Source organism: Falco naumanni, chromosome 12 (genome assembly GCF_017639655.2).
Source record: "Falco naumanni isolate bFalNau1 chromosome 12, bFalNau1.pat, whole genome shotgun sequence".
Classification (NCBI taxonomy): domain Eukaryota; kingdom Metazoa; phylum Chordata; class Aves; order Falconiformes; family Falconidae; genus Falco; species Falco naumanni.
Window position 1 is genome coordinate 2864519 of NC_054065.1, and position 14505 is coordinate 2879023.

The following is a 14505-nucleotide window of genomic DNA, read 5'->3' on the forward strand; positions in this document are numbered from 1 at the left end:
AAGTCTGTGTCTCACCTTCACCAGGGCGCACGGCAGCCATCCCCCTGGCTTTACTGGAACAGGACAAACGGGATGCAAGGAAAGTACTTTTTTCTGATGGGCTGCTGGGGGGAAAAGGATCCACACTGCTGAGAATGTATTGTACGTCTGATAATAATGATCAATAGCTGTTGAGAGCACTCAGAGAAACAGCTTAAACCCAGTCTCACGCTGGCACAGTATGCAGCCAGACAAACAGCATGCCTGCCCACCTCCAAAACCAGTGTGTGCACACACAGGTAGATCGGGGGCAGGGGAGGGGAATAAAAAAAATATTTCCCCCCTCAGTTCCTCCCTGGTTAAAAAATGGCTCAACCCAAAAATGAAATTATATCACGTAGCTCGAATTCTGCTGTCCTATCCAGGATCATGAGTCACAAACCTGGAAAAAAGCAGCATGATCATTTTGGGAACATGAGTGGTGAAGCAAAGGAACGATCCCTTCGTTTGGCACACAGAAATAAATATTGGCAGAAAAAAAAACCTGAACGTGGTGGCACAGTCTGTCCTGGAGGTGCATTTCCCACGGTCCCACCGAGCCTCTGGGTAGGTATCGAGGAATAGTGGCAGGTGCGTGCAGGTCATCTGACCTGCTAGAACGAAGCTGGAGAGCTACACAAGGATTGGAAAATTGAATTCTGTAACAGGAAGGCAGAGTTGACTAATGTAGATAGTTTTGTGGAACTCAGATGGGTCATTGGATTTTAAGTGGTTTTAAAAATTGACTGTTAGCAGGTGATCAGTGCACAGTTCTCAGTTTGATTAGCTAGCTGGAGACCTGACAGGTTTTAATACAGATATTCTTATACTTCTGTGTTTTTCCTACAGCTGCTTAAATTTAACTAAAATGATTGAAGCCTACTTGTTCCAGCCTGCAGGAGTAACTTTTTTTAAAGTGATTTATATAAGTAGAAGTATATATAAGTATATAAGTATATATAGAGCCACATATCAAATTTCTTACTTCTATACACACCGCTAACCCTCTCAGGAGGCTAGTTAGCACGGGGAGAGAAATAAGCAGTGGATCCAGCCTGTGAAGTCAGTGAGGCGCTGCCAGTGGTTTTGACAGGACTCCCGCAAGAGGTGCGGGGTGAAGAGAGGTGTCAGGGGCTGCAGCAGGGCTGACCTGCTCTCAGGAGGCGATGCTTGTCGAGGTCACTCACCTGAGCAGGACAGCGGTAACTGAAAGTATGAAGCGTCTAAATCACATAATGCGATAGGGTGACAGGAGATGAATAAGTATTACAAATCAGATCTGTTCCCCGTCCCCTTTACAGCAGTGAAAAGTACAAATTCATTTAAGTCAGAAGAACGGTGTGGTGATCAATATTCTGAGGTGTTTTCAAAATTAAATCTTTATTTCACAGACTTTCTATGCCTGAACTGGGGGTTCTCTGGTCCTCTTCAGAAATCGGAGTAATTCTATCCCAAGCAAAGAACCTACCCCCAGCCTCTATTTAATCTCATAGGAAGCTATTAATCAGTGCTATCTGTAAGCTCCTATGAGCTTACGCTGTCACCCCTCTAGTACCCTTCTAGAAAATACTGGAAAGCACGGCTACACGTATCCTTCAAAACTCAAACCTAATGGTCGATTAAAAAAAGAAAAACAGAGGAGTTTTCAGACAAAGGAAGAACATCTTTGTTGACAGCAATAAAATGTAACTTGTCACCAGAGTTGATATGTTGTATTAATGGCTCTTTTGTGAAAACACAGAGCTGAACATTATAAATATTGATGCGAGCACACTGCTGCTGGAAGTGTGTGATAGATGAAACTTTTTAAGGTGAATGCAAAATTGTCTTCAGTGTTTCTCCAACTTTAAGTCAAAATATCCCCATTTAGTTGGAAGCCATTACATTTACCGCCAGGAACAATTGTTTCTGCTGATGCAGCAGACAGAACAGGGAAAAATATTCCTGCCTCCATGTGCTAGCCACAGCTGCCAGCAGCCATAAGGAACGCAACCAAGGGACAGCGCTCCAAATGAACTGGAGTGCTAACACGTGTTGTAGTGTGTTTGGGCTTTTTTTATTTTTTGGTACGGAACTGTCTTGATGTTCACAATGACAGCTTGGTTGCCATGGTTACTTGTGAGCCAGCCTCTACCTTAATCTGAGGAGCCAGGGTACGTTTTCTCTTCTGTACTGGTGATTTCCACGTGGGCATTCCTTAAACTCAGCAGTGACTGTGGGATCAAGTGTCACAAATCAGCATCCAACTCAGTACGTGTTTACAGGGAAAAGGGTCTAACAGTATTCCTGATACTTCCACAGAAAAAATACAGAAAAAACCCAATCACCCTACCCTTACCAGCATTTAAAAGTTGCTTAGAAATTTTCTATGTAGTAAATACTAAATTAATTATTTTAAGGCAGGCGAGGCTAGATGGACTCTCTTTGATGTAAAGACTGAGGTCTCCCTCAAGAGCTCCCAAGCCTACACACCACTTCCTGCGCCCATCCAGCGGCTGCTGCCCTGTTCAGGGGGCTGAGCCTGGTCTGTCCCAGCACATGCGCTGGGGTGACAGGTAAATAGGGCTTGCTGAAAAAAACTCATGTGCCAAAAAAAGGCAAGTCAATTTAAATGCAGAAGAGAGGGTGCTAAAACGGTAACGTGTCCACAAATAGCACCAGTTGCTGCCATAAAGGGACAAAAAAAAAAAAAGAAAAAAAAAAAAAAAAAAAAGAGTAGTTTTATATAGGATGTAAAGCAACGAGGGATTTTCAACAACCCCTAGAGCAGGGACTGCATTAACACATAGTAAGGGAGTTGTCCTCCTACAGTCCTGTATAGGCACAAACCTCTGTGAAACTGTCACAAGCAAACCACCCCCATGCCCCAGAAAACCCACCCAACCTCAAACATATGCAATACTCTCAAAGAATGGGGGGAAGAAACAATTTTCTACTCACTTTGCAGATAGGAACCACGGTACAGACAGCTGGTCATGGCTCACCTCTTTCTGACACCACCACGGTCTGTCCAGCACACCACAAATACCCCGAGGTGACTGGCGGGGAACAGAGACGTACAGCACCGTCCAGCGAAGCTGCAGCACTGTGGCAGTGGCAGACAGAATGCCCCAATATGACTTGCATTAGTTCTGTCATTCATGGAAAAGAAAAGAAAATCAAAATAACCCAAGGATGTGAATATGTGACTTAAACCTACAGGAAATTCTACAAAGCTGATGAGTAGTTTTAACCTGTCCCACTGCACTGAAATACAGTAGAATCTGAGGATCACAAGCAATTTCAGACCACGATTACTGTTTTTAAACAGATGAACTCTAGCTCGTAATTCAGCAATAGTAACACACTGTTTGGAAAAGGTAAAAAGCACAATGATAAAAAGGAGCCTTCTGTTTGTCAGGTGCCAGTTCTCAGCTTGCAAATGGGACACTGAAAGATGAAGTAATTTGGCCAAGGCCATAAAGGAATTTGTAACAGACCTGGAGGCTGAGACCACAGGATACAATTGCTTTGCTGATACTTGAGCTGCAAGAGCAAAAGCTCCACCTGAAGTGACTTGGAGAAGAGGACAAATAGCAGATCTGCAGCGGAAGAAGCACACATGGAAAATAAATGGCAAAGTAGCTTTTGGAAGTATTTATAACTCGAGAAAGAAGAGCAACATGTTTCAGGTGTTGATGGGCATCAGCTTTTTACAGGGGATTGCTCAAGAATTTCTGAGCAATCCATATTAGGGAGTCCAGCTAGCAGAAATAACAGATCATATAGATTGAACAGGCTTGGCGTGTGAGGGGATTGGACACCCAAACAAAAGGAAAAATTCAGAACTAAGCCACAAGTACTTGACAGACAGGGAGATTGTGAGTAAATCGTTTTAGCTTTTCTACATTTAGGACAGGGGAATGTGAAGAAGCTAAATAATAGCTATTCCTTCTCATGCTTTAGCTATAGTAACTCACATGATTTATGCTTAAAGTTCATGTAATGCTATATGTTATATAGCATATATATGACATGGGAGACACATGAACAAATAAACACTTACCTACATCACAGAAGAATTTAGAGACTGTGACCAAGATTACAAACCACGGTCTAGAGCATTCCAAGTTCGCAACAAGAAAGACTATAAACTGGTGTCAGGCAGGTTTAAAAGAGCCAGTGCCATGATTTCACTGAAATCTAGAACATGGTCTTCCCTCTGGGGAAAGCATATTTAGAATATTGGGAGGCAAAATCCAACCCTAGTGAAAAATCCAGTTATTTTATCCTCTCTGTGGGTAGTAGAAAATGCTTGTTGGCTAAGCTGGGTGAATTAACCTAAGAATCTGCTATTAATTACTAGTATAAATGTTAAAGTTTTATTTAACTGCAAGACACCAGTAAAAAAAACCCCAGCATTTACAGAACAGCAGCTGTGAAGAACAAGGCACTGCAGGTCCAGAAAAACATGGGTTTTCTGAAGTTCATCTTCAAGCAATGTTATTGAAATACATAATCAGGACTTAATCCCAAACCCCTGTTCTCCAAATGTTGGTGTAGTACAAGAACAAAAGACCTGAATTTTTAACTGGTGTGTACTTTAAAGAAGAGTCTGACTGCAAAGACATACCTGATAGGTACAGAGGAGAAAATGCCAGAAAACAAACCCCTTGACCTACTTCTGTAACGGAGAAAACAAGCACAATGCAGTATTTTAAAAATGCAGGGATATTCCAACAAGGACTTACTCCTGCTTGCAACTATCTTCAATCCAGCTATTGAGCTAGGTGCTGTAAATCTTGGCGGTATTGTACTGTACATTTCTACGGTACTCGGATAAAAAAATTTATGCATTTTATTCAGGCAAAAGCCATGCCACACATCTATAGGACTGCTGCAGATTTGAGAATTGGACCCAGAGGCAAATAAATAACACAGCCCATGACGTCACTTGCGCAGCCCAGCTCCACGAGCAGACCAACACATTTAGTCAGTGGCCATAAGGACAGGAGGCCAGAGACAAGCAAATCTTTAGTACATAGTTTCCTCTGCCTTGTAGATTGAAACAACACTCAGGAGCTAGACTTAACTTTACAAGGCAAACCCTGATGCCCCAGGATTTTATCATTTGGTTTGTCAGACTCCAGGGTATGAATTTTAATCAGATTCATGATAGGTGAGGACCGACCTTACTGACTGGAAAAGTAAAACAGCAGTTTTCAAAGCCAGAACCACTAACTTAGCTGCATCAAATTATTTAAACCCCAAATGTTTGCTTTCCCTAGGTTTAACAGCCTGGGAACTAGGATGATCCCTGCAAATGTTTATTCGGAGGCTCAGTCCAGAAAGGCTCCCTCCTTTTCCCTGACCCAAAGATTATTTCTTGAAATTTCCCCACAGTTCTTTCAGCCATCATTTCCTTTGCTCTTCCTGGTCCATGAAATTTGGATTACTTTTACAACCCTGCTTCCCAGCACTTTTCCGGGCACGTGAGTCCAAACCACACAGGCTCAAGAGGAAGCCAAATCCTGCCTTCCTGTGGCTGGAGCGGTTGCTCCAACCACTGCTTGCTGCAGAGAAACCTGGGCACCCATCAAACCCCTCCCACACTTAAAAAACAAAACCCAAAACAATGACACAAGTTTTTAAAAAGTGAGGCAGAATCCCTTTCACGTAACACTGAGGAAGCTGGCAGGACTGAGCGAGCGTGCGGACTGTGTGCTGAGGAGAGCTCGGGTGGTTACTGGTTCAGCCTCTTCAGCTTTTGTGGCTACAGACCTCAGAAGGATCCTTGTGGCCACGATTCTGCAAGCTTCTTGTTCAGCTCTGCTTCATAGGCTGAGTAAATCCAAGCAAAACAGAGCAGTACAAGGAATTTTTGGGATAATTTACTACTTCAGTTTAAGTTAGGGTTTTTAATCGTTATTTACCTTTATATTTTAGATAAAGACTTGTGAGTAGCCAATTACCCAAGGCAGCATGAGCAGCTTTAACAGCTGGGTTCAATGCATGAGCTACCTTTAGAAAGTACTGCCTTATTTTCTGATAGAAAGTGCTACAATTAAATATAGAGGCCGTAGCCCGTACCTTAAAAAGGAGAAAAAATGATCAAGATAATCTGTGTGGAACATAGCTTTTGAGGATAAAAGCTTCCCAACAAAAGAGGGAGAGATCATTGGTGTATATTTATATAATGCCAGGGCCAGGTTATTTGTGGGCTCCACTGAAGCTGTGCCAACATACACCAGCTGAAAAACCACGTCTAAAGAGCTCATGAAACCTGTAGTCTCGCCAGCACATTGCCCCAGGATCTGAATATTTGCTTTTCTGAAAGATTCATGATTCTCTTAATCCAAAATGGTACCTCAGATTTTAAGACTGGATGTGAAATGTTGGTGTTGCCTGCCCTAGCTCTTCCCCCACGTTTAAATCCACCTCTGTATTCCCTGCAGAGCCTGGAAAACTGCAAAGGTCCATCTAGCTGGAATGTGGCCCTGACAAAGGGACCAGAGACAAACGGGAGGAGGCTGCTCAGCAGTGCTTCCTACAGCCCCATCTCTTTTCTGGGCTCCTGAGCTGGGCTCTGCTGCCCCTCACAATGAGGGCCTTTTGTTGCTGCCAGGTTGGGTGTTTTGCTAAACGCATAGTAAAGTCAGATGAATAATTTACACTGCGTTTTGATTGATTTTGTGTCTTCTTTGGTTTGCCAGGGAGCAAGGAACTAATTGAAGTTCCTCATTAGAAATCACTTCTGCTTAATTCCTGCAACTACTTTGAAAGCAACTCAAATTCTAGACGTTAAATCTTAAACATAAGCCTTGTTGATCTGATGCTCCTGTCAAGATACATATCCAGCTGGGTGAGCATAACTTTGCATTTTCCTTGTGGCCAGTGTTTGAACAATTCTGAACTAGGAAACAGTTGCCCAAGTAATCTGCAATACTCAAACATTTGTTGCTTTAAAACCACCGGTGAAAAAGGGTTTAGCATTACAATATAATAGCCCTGACAAAACAGCCGGAAAAGGGACGTTAACCCTTAGCCCTGGAAAGGGCCATGAACTTCCTCATTTCCCGGCATTACCTTTCCCCAGCCCCGATTTGTCTCCTTAGACCAGCCCCTGATACCCTCCTCTTGCTGCCACAGTGTATCTTGTCAGGCTGCAGTAGCCATAGAAAATAAAAGCTTTACAATCTTTTAGGATCAAAGCGATAGGCGTTTTCTATATTAGCATATGTTAGCATTAGGCATCAAACATATGTGGCCGATGACAAGGAAACTCCCAGAAGTTATACTGAAATTAGTCTCAGTTCTTGTGCAGATTATTGTCATGGCAATATACATTTGGAAGCAGTCACGGTTTGTCAGGAACAGTATAGTCTAGCACTTAGGTCTGCACATCTTGCTTGAAGATCCACAGCCACACAAATGCTTTACTGCTGAATATTTAATACCACAGTCATAGCTAAGGATATTATATATCCGCACCCACGGTCTGAGTTTTCATCCACACTCTAAAGGAATGGTTCTACTTTTCATTTCATATGTGGGCCAAATCCAGAAATACCATTATGATAAACTTAGGGAGATTTTGGACGTGGTAAGACAGCACAAAAATATTAATCTTGCATTTATAAAAAACAGGTAACACTAAACTATTACAGTAATACTTTTTAGTCTTAATCTCTCCTGTTCCTTTCAAAACATTTAAAAATATATTTCAATTCAGAGTAATTAAAGGCCGAATGTTCTTTCCTCTCACTTAGAAGCGTGTAACCTGCAAGCAAGTTGGATGAGACTCTTTGCCACACTCTGTCCTCTCCTTGATCTCAGCGAGTGCTGCAGGAATTCCACGTCTTTGCACATTTTGAAATCTGGATTTACATTTTGTCTTCTACGTTGCTGGAAGCAGATGTCCCTGTGGCGAAACCCAGCGTGATGCTTCAAAAGCAATGCTAGTGCAGCTACCCTGGCCAGATCTTCCTTCAGCATCATACAGCAGCTCAGCCTGGGGGTTAAGGGAGCTGTCTGTATACCTGCTCTGCCCTAGAGGAAATTTCCTCCCGAACACTTGAAGTCCACAGTTAAAAGTTCAAGCTGATACGATAGTTTTCTCTCTCAGTTAACTGTGGAAAGTATCTTCTGATCACCTGCTATAGAGATTAATACATTAATGTATTCCTCTGAAGATGCCAAACTGACTTTCAAGTACTTATGGCATGTTATATGCAATACTGACCAGTCTCAGAAGTCAAAAATTTGTGCTACTGTAGAATAATAAGCTATCGAGTACCACTTGGGGAAGGTTCTGCTGTGCTGAAGTAGACAAAGAAGAAAAATAAAACAAATCACACTTTTCAAACAAGAAGGAGTTTGATAGATATCCACCAGAAAGCTTTTAGTCTTTCACATGTATTATGACTTGGTATTTTGCGGGGCTTTTCTGTCATTATCTACAATATATTATTCAGGCAAAGGCTGTTCATTTTGGAAAAGTGAAATGCAATATTGAAAGGGTTAGAGACTTCTTCTAACTATGCCATCCCCATTAGCTTACTATCAGAGTGCTAAGCATATGCTATAAATAATGCATAACTTCATCCCTTTGCATTTTTTGAAAAAAACCCAACGTACTACAAAATTACAGGAGGGAACAGACATTTCCGTAAATACATCCAACTACTATAAACTATCTAATCAATAACTTTTGTAATACACTGAGCTGAACAAATGATGGTTAGTGAATAATTTAATGAGTTTTGGCAGTTTCTACTCCAGAACTGGTCGTGCACAGTTTAGATTTTCTCCAGCACATTTGTTCTACAAAATTTCTTCTAAATAATTTGTATGAACAATTATTCTCTTTAGAATATTTGTGAGCACTTCACTGTGTCTGTGATTAAATTTGAGGTCTTTCAAACAGTTTTAATTGGGTGCATCAATCAAATAGGATAATTTCCTTTTTTTGACAAAACTCTACTGACCAAGTATCTTTTTTTTTTCTAATTTTTAATCCATCACCTAGCCCAGAATGATGATTACTAATCTCTATGATTTCTATACTTGGATTTGGAAGAACATTTAGGGACGTGTTGATCTCTGAACTGGTTAATTGCTTTCCTGAATAAAGATAGGTATAATATTAGCTATAATGACTCTCTAAATTAGTTTCTTTAGGTCATTAGAAAGTTAGTGTTAATTTAAAAAGTTAGTACCCCACCTATCCACTTTCTTCATGCCAATTAAAAAACAAGGGACTTGGTGCAAACTGGCATTAATCATTGGTTTAAGATAATATATGGATAAGTAAAGCTGCTGATGTATAGGCACATACCTAATTCTGCTGTCCAATTACAGCACCTGCAATAACTACTTTGTTACAAGTCACGTTAGCACGGACAGTGCAGGATGCAGAGTATTAACTTGCTGCAGCTACAGAGGTCAGAAGTCTTTCATACATGCAACCCCCTGAGACACGCAACCTGATTCAAAACCTCCCTCTTTTATTTCACTGTTACTCTAGTCAGGTCCCAGTCATCAGGGACAACAGCAGGTCAACATCTTTTCAAGTGGGTGGGAAGAGCCCAAACCCCTTTAAATCAGGTTTTTGGAATGTGAAAGTCTTTGTGCCTGTCCACAGGGTACTAAAATCCTTTTAAATCTGATCAAAGTCTCTGGCAAAGGCTCAGCAGCCGGGAAGCCAGCTAAGCCTTGCTCATTGCTGTATTACTTTTTCATAGAGTTGCCTTATAGAGCTCTCCCAGAGATACACAACAATCTAGTCCAAAACACGACAGTCCGATAGGTTGAAAGACTGTAAGATAACACAGAACTCAGCTTTTACCAGTCCAAGTAATATAAGACGTAACAACATTCCTTACCTAAAACAATGGAAATTCAATTTGGTAAAGACAGCGCTGGGTCACAGGTCAAGGAAGATGCTTCAGGAAAGGGAAAAAACAAATATTACATATAAAATCTGAAATTCAATTCATATGAATGTTCAAAAAATGTGGCATTGAATAGCTGAAGATGAGAATGGATACTGTAATAAAAGCTTTTTAAAGGAGGAGAAATATTTGTTTATATTGTCAACGTCTATTTCACAAAAACATGCTACACTCCAACTGGCAAATTCAAACTAAACTTACGTTTCCAAATCTAGGCAGGTTTTGGCCAGCTATTTCAGTCTTTCTAATCTTCCTTCCTCCAGATTTGCCATTAATAAATCAAGGCTATTTGGAGTACATAGAATGATACTGGCAGCTGGAAAGGAAAAGGATGTCAAGTTTTTGGTTTACTTCGGAAATCTTGTGCTCTTTAATTCACTAACTTTGTGAGCCAACATTGAACACACAAAATTCAGAACAGAACTAAATAGTAGCAGGATTCTGAGTTTTCTCCTTTTATGTATGAATTCTGTAAGGTCAGCAACAATGACAATTCTTCAAAGTATTACTTAAATGTGGTAGGCAGAGAGAAATGAGGCAGCAAATGGATACCCACATCAGCAGTGACGTCTTTGTTGGCAGCCTCAGCAACGTGATGGCCCTTGAGACTGAACCAAGACAGCAGATATACATATATACACATACATTCGCATTACTTTGCCAGATTCTTGAAGCCAAAGCCAACATGAATTGATGGGCCAGCACAGGGCAGCTTGCAATACCTCTCTCAGATCTGTGAGAGGAATATTTCTTGACCTGTGACCCTGGGTATTCTACTGAATATAGCACTCCCACTGAAGATATATTAATCTAAGTGGTTTTACAGATCCATCTCTCAGTTCTGCAGAAGATGAACAACTTGAGTGATGTTAATGATGTTACATTGGAATAAAACAACATAAATGGTACAAAAAAGTAATAACCACTGTTTTCAGAGTGGCCCTTTGAGGAAAAAAAAATCAATATATTTAAATTTTGAAGTCTTAATGATAATAGAAATTTATAGATGACTATTGCCCATTATCAACAGCTCTGAAAATTACTCAGACGTGCACATAATAGTATCTCAATTTTGGTTGACTTTGGACAATTGTTTCATTGCTCCTTTCAGCTTATGTTTTAGTGCATTAGTTCACCAAGTGTTTCTTATCTGCTCTATGTTTGTTATTGTTTCCAGTGATGTGTGAAATTGGAGACTGACTGAAATTTCGAAATTTTCTTTGGTAAAGTTGCATTGTTGAAGGATCAAAATATTGACAGCCTGATTTTATAATTGTAACTCAATCTTCTTTTCATGCCTTAGGGCTGTCATTTAAATTCTACTTCAGGTTTATGTTATGCCATTTATGGCTTTTCTTCAGTAATACATTGACTGAAGTTGCCTTTGGACGCTGTTCACTAAAGCTGGCTGAAACTTTTTGGATTTAATGTTTTCCAACTTAATGTTTTTCACTGAAAAATGCCGCTGTCCCTAAATCTAAACTTTCTCCAGATTTATGCATTTTTTTATGCTTGACTTTCACAGGAGACAAAACTTATGCTCAAGTGTTTCGTTTAGGAAAAAAAACTCTATGTCTGTCTTACAGGAATGAAAATTAAATGGCTCAATTATTCATTTCAAAGCAGCTCTTCCTTCTAAAGCTTGTAAACTACATTTTAGTGGAGGAGAGGGGAAAAGAATGGAATATATTTATTGAACTAAAGCAACTGGAAGAAATTAGTATCATCAGGAGGGGTTTTGTTTGTTTGTTTTATGCCCATTTCAGAGCAGACACAATTTTTCAACAAGCTTTGCTGTTCATGCACCAGATGGCTTTATTTTTCCAATACTTTATTTTCCTCACATACATTTTCACTGCAAGTATTTTGCACATGGAAGCAGGATACGTATGCTTTTTATTAACCTGCAAGATATTCAGCTATACAATAATTCATCCTGGCATCTGATCAAAATTTGGTGAACCAGACGATTCAATGTATATTCCTAGAAGGGAATAGAAGGGACAGCCAGATTATCCCTATTCAGCAATTATCATAGCTACAAAATGATCTGTTTGCCACCTAAATACTTTAGGAGAATTAAGTTCAATTAATAAATAAAAAATAGGTATCAGCATATTCTTGAATTCCTGGCACAATTCCCCATTTAGCAGGCAGTTGATTTTCATACCTCTAAGAATGCAACGAGTTTTTAGGTTAGATCAGTTTGGCCTAATTCAGCATTGCAGAGAAACTGATCAGCTCTTGCAATGGAGACAGATAACGTGCTATTAAAAAGCGTAATAATCCATACAGGTTTATATATTTAGCTAACATTTTCAGAACTGCCTTCATTCTCAATGTTTATATGGCAAAACCATTTGAAAATAGCCACAGGAAAGCAAATACTCTTAAGGTCTTCCATGCATTGTTAGCATTTATAATATATAAAGTTATAAGAAAGCATCAATGTATACATGCATCCATTCATGTATACTGTGTTTATTAAAATCCATTTTAAATTAAAGGATGGAGGAATGCAGTATGCACAGTGAAACTCATGGCACCCAGGATAATTTTTTCTAAGAGGTAGCCTATCAGTCTTTTAAGTACTTTGCAGCCTTTATTTTGGTCATCTCAGCAAATTAAATGCTTAATTGCCACTTGGACTACTTTTTTCTCTAAAGCTAGTGCTCATTAAAAAAACCCACCTACTGGAATTCAAATTAGTGAAGGCAATGCAAAGCTGGGATGCTACAACTCATTACTGGCATAGCTCTTTTTTTTTTTTTTTTATAAATCCCGAAGGGACTAAAATTGTTTCCAAAACAGCCTTTTATTCACCATCACAGTCACAAGTACCTTTTGCTGTGCAGCCTGATTTTAAGAGGGGTTCTTCTTCCAGTTTGTTTTAAAGAGAATGCTTCCTTTCTCCCTCTCGTACTTTTCCTTCCTTTGCTTCTCTCTTGTTTACACCTCCGAACTAAGATTTCTGCGTGTACAGACTCCTCTTGCCCTGACAGAGAAGCTCTGATCCACAGCCACGAGAGCTCCCAATCTGTCAGATTAAACTGGGATGGGGCAAGTCAAGAAACTCACTCTCCAAAGCGTCAACAGAAAAAAATGGATAAGGGCAGATCCAGCAAGAAAGATCAGTGTGAGTATGCAATAGAAGAAAAACCAAAGAGAAGGAAAACCAAAATGCACATGTGTTTCTCTGCTGCTTTTTGAGGAATGATCTTGGGAAGAGGGGGGCTGAGCGGCAGCTCAGCGGCTCTGCAGGATGTCAGGGTCCGGCTGCGGGGGCAGCTGAACCGCAGGGCTGGCGGCGGCTGCCTCCCGCGGGGGCCGTGCACGGGGCCGGTGGGGTGGCCGAGGCATCTTACACTCTTTCGGCTTTAGGCTTTCAGACTCCAAAGCAGAGGGACTGGACTACCAACACCAGAAATTGCATTGTTTGCTGTGCACAGCTGGAACAGAATCTACTTTAACCAGCTAGATTTTCAGCAGTACTTGGGACAATTTCCAAAATGAAAATACCAGACCCTCGTATGATTCTTCTCTCCCTACAAGGCTGAAGCTTTCAGACATCACATCCCTCTGCTGCTTCTATTATTTCACCTCATTCTAAGACTTCAGTAGATGGTATCTTTTTATTTCAATCACATATTTCTGAAGAATGTTTTGCTTTGAAGATTTATTCCTTGAACCACTGGGGAGGAGAAACCAAGGAAATATCTGTCATTTTCCCAGCTATGTTTATTACAGGCTGGCCAATTGTTTTACAAGTCATCTAAAATTATCCTCTTGATTAAGCCAAAATATTACCTACTCTCCACTGAAAATTATTTCTGAATCCTACTTGCAGGATACGTTTCAAGATAGGTTTTTATAGGGGAAGTAACTACTAGTGTAATATACTGGGAAACGCAATTATGTTCGTAACCACAGAAGTTAACTATTCTTCCTTTGAGGTTTTCCCATTGAAATCTTTCAGAGGGAAATTAAAGTTCTGTCAATTTCCCATGAGAAATTTAATTTCCTCTAAATATTTCTCTCTAATAGGGAAAATTAAAAAAATAAATAAATAAATCACTTCGGTAAGGTTCAGTAGAATCACTTCATTTTAGTTTGCCAGATGCCCTCGCTGCAGCTTTGGTCAGCCTGGTGCGCCGCAGCATTGTCAGGCTGTGCATTGCCTCGACACAGTCTAGGAGCGGACCTTACACTGTGAGGTTTGACTCCTTTGTAAAAAAATGGTTTTAGCTCAGTTTTCAGAACATGCCTTCAATAGCCTTATTTCCTTAACATTTTAACCTTTCAAAAATAATCCTGAATAAGCAAAAAGACGATAATTATCTTTTTTCCTCCTAGAATGGAAAAAAAATAGTCAAAAGCTTGTACTTTTCCAGATACAAATCTCAATTCTGTGTGGTTGTTACATGAGGACTAAATAACCTCTAATTCTTTAGTAATGAAGACGTAGCCTTTAAACTGATTACGAGTAAGTCTTCTTCCTTTATGTCTATTATCTTTGCATTACTATGATTATTATTATGTGGAGCCTTAACCATGG

General features: G+C 40.2%; 1 long non-coding RNA gene across 2 annotated transcripts in view; it reads left to right on the top strand.

Annotated features, from left to right (window-relative positions):
• The window catches only part of LOC121096377, a 50320-nt gene that overhangs the window by 20509 nt on the left and 15306 nt on the right, over positions 1–14505 (top strand). The window contains exon 8 of one of the 2 annotated variants that reach the window (XR_005830469.1): positions 7767–10850. The exons of the other annotated variant lie outside the window; for it this stretch is intronic. This is a non-coding gene — a long non-coding RNA (uncharacterized LOC121096377). Of the gene's footprint in view, positions 1–7766; positions 10851–14505 lie in introns of those variants that run through there. 2 annotated transcript variants of the gene reach the window in all.